The sequence below is a fragment of the Cynoglossus semilaevis genome, chromosome 3 (genome assembly GCF_000523025.1).
Source record: "Cynoglossus semilaevis isolate Cse_v1.0 chromosome 3, Cse_v1.0, whole genome shotgun sequence".
Lineage (NCBI taxonomy): Eukaryota > Metazoa > Chordata > Actinopteri > Pleuronectiformes > Cynoglossidae > Cynoglossus > Cynoglossus semilaevis.
Window position 1 is genome coordinate 12,642,458 of NC_024309.1, and position 2,501 is coordinate 12,644,958.

At 41.7% G+C, this 2,501-nt stretch overlaps 1 protein-coding gene across 4 annotated transcripts in view; it reads right to left on the bottom strand.

Annotated features, from left to right (window-relative positions):
- The window catches only part of cdh19 (cadherin 19, type 2), a 39,347-nt gene that overhangs the window by 21,832 nt on the left and 15,014 nt on the right, over window positions 1–2,501 (bottom strand). For all 4 annotated transcript variants that reach the window (XR_003049388.1, XM_025054512.1, XM_025054510.1 and 1 more), the window contains one exon: window positions 2,021–2,110. The gene's annotated coding sequence lies outside the window, so the exon portion shown is untranslated. The remainder of the gene's footprint in view (window positions 1–2,020; window positions 2,111–2,501) is intronic.

The following is a 2,501-nucleotide window of genomic DNA, read 5'->3' on the forward strand; positions in this document are numbered from 1 at the left end:
ATAAACACAGAGTCGACTTCCTGCTAGGTGAGCTACGCTTCTGATAAATACAAATAAATGTTTAAAAAAATATTTCCTGAAAACAGAAGGGTAAACCTGTGCTCCCTGGTCATTGGTGGTCCTTTGGAGAGGCTCTCACTCCTCTGTGACATGTGGGACATGCAGAGTGGCCTGTGGTTGACAGCCATTCATTAGCTCTAATAGGCTTTTCCTCCCATTTCCTGCAGACCTCCTGCAGCCGGCGTGCACAGTGTACAGTGCACAGAGCCGCGCTGCCACATGACAGAATGACAATGAGCTGCAGTCTCACAATGTTAAGCACTAGATGCACTGAGACGCTCACATTATTTGTCCCCGTGTGATGATGTGTTCTGCCTAATAAAATGTCGCTGTGTTGCAGCCGTGGCCTCGGGACGCTGTTAAAATGTGTCTAATGTGCCAGAGTGAATGAGGAAAGGCAGCGAATGTTGGAGGAAAAACTGCCTCCATTCAAAGTTGTGAATGAATCCAATGTGACCCCGTGACACCATCTGCACAGTGGTGGCATTAAAGGACCATTAAATGTGTTTTTTGCCTGTGTGTGTGTCTTTTATACAATTTTTTTTCTCTTATTTTAGAACAAAACTCACTTTTTTATTACAATATTTAAGGTAATATTTAGACCAGGTTTGCGGCTACTTCTAGGAAAACATTCAAATGTGGCACCAAACTGTTGTTTGTAGTGATAAGCAGCGTTTGAACTGGTGCCTGTGTTAATGTGTAAATGTATACATTAAGTGACAATGGATCTAAACATGCAATTAAAGCTCTCATCAACATCATCAACAACAACAACAACAACAACAACAACATCAGTTAGGCTTCGCTTCTTTAGGCTCAACCTTCCAAGACTAAAGAGTTCCTAATTGGCCATTTGGGATCATGTGGTGGGGCGTGAGCTGTTTACTGTTCACTCCTGTAAAAACAATAACCCTGACGTGTCGTGTTAATGGCTCCTAATTCAAGAACCTCAAATGAGTCGGAGACAGGAGTTGTCAAAATATCATGTACTTGTTAGTGAGTAATTTGTTTGGTTTTGTCACGTGCGCTGGTGGAAAATATTACGAGCATCCACTGACATTTATCAGTGACAAAAACCACATCCTACGATCACTGTAGTATGACAGTAGTACGAGTAGTCAGTATTTCTTGGAGTTGAGTCTAAAGTCAAGACTGGAGGGTTAGGAGTGTGAGTGCTAGTTATCAAAAAACAAACGGGTTTAATTCAAGTCCAAGTTGTTCCCGGGAAGATTTGTCAAAGTCTGAGAAGAAAGGAAGTTTAAAACAGTTGAGTACAATTTAAATTTCAAGTCTGTCGGTAAGTGAGTCAAAGTAGAAATCACTGAACAGGAAATTCCAGTCGAGTTCAAGTTAAATCACCAAGGACTTCAACTATTTGACACCTATAGTTACTTATACGAAGCAGATACAACAGCCAGTGTTTACCAAGTCCAAGTCGTGAAATACACTAGTTCCTGACCAGGTGTTCGCTGGTGCCACAAGTCACAAGAAAAGACTCTCAGGGTTGGATTTTTTCCATTGGATGTGTTCAAAAATGGTTGATGACGTGATGTCAAGTGAAGTCCTAACTGTTCAAGTCCCAAGTCTACGAGTCCCAAAACTACAGCAATGGTTGTTTGACCTGTGCATTATTAAATGACAATAATCCTCAAAGTATTTTTCATTGTCAGTACATAACATTCTCACAGTTTTTACAGTTAAAATTCTCTACAAAAATGCTAACATCCATTGGTTTAAGTAACACAAAAACATTTACTCCATGTTGGGCTAAAAACAGACAATAAACCATAAAAATAGCAGTAAAAAAATAAGACCCAGCTGCTGTGGGTTACAGCCTATACCTGTTTTCATGCTGAAAAAGAAAAATCTATTTTTCGCTGCATCCTATTCAGACTAGTAGCGTTCGATGTAATCAATGAAGATCTCTGATTGTATATGAACCTGGTTCTTCTGCACCCACCTGTTGTTTGGGTTCTTGCTGTGATTCTTCCGTCCCCACAGATCCAGTTATCACCAACCGCCATCAGGAGACAGAGGTCATGGTGCGGTGCTAAGAAAAAACACAATCTGTTTAAACGAAGGCCTCGGCTGGCTGGTACTGGAGAGCAATTCACTGGTCACAATAGTGGGAGCGTATGTGCTTGGTTCTGACAATACGTAATCCCCTTCACTTGGACCTCCCCTTTTCTTTTGCTCCTTCTTCTTCTCCTCATACTTCCTTTGGTGGAACAAACACTGGCTCCATTGTCCGTGGAGTGGAATCCGAGGGCTGAGGAACACTCAGGGCCTTCATGGCCCTGCAGATCGTCACAGAGCAGTCGTACAAATGAATTTCTATCTCTTCCCTCTCTGTTTTTTTCACTCTCCCTCTCTTTCAATTTTTCCTGAACAATCCAGTGTTTATCAGACCGGAGACGAGATGGTAATTCATCCACTGAAGG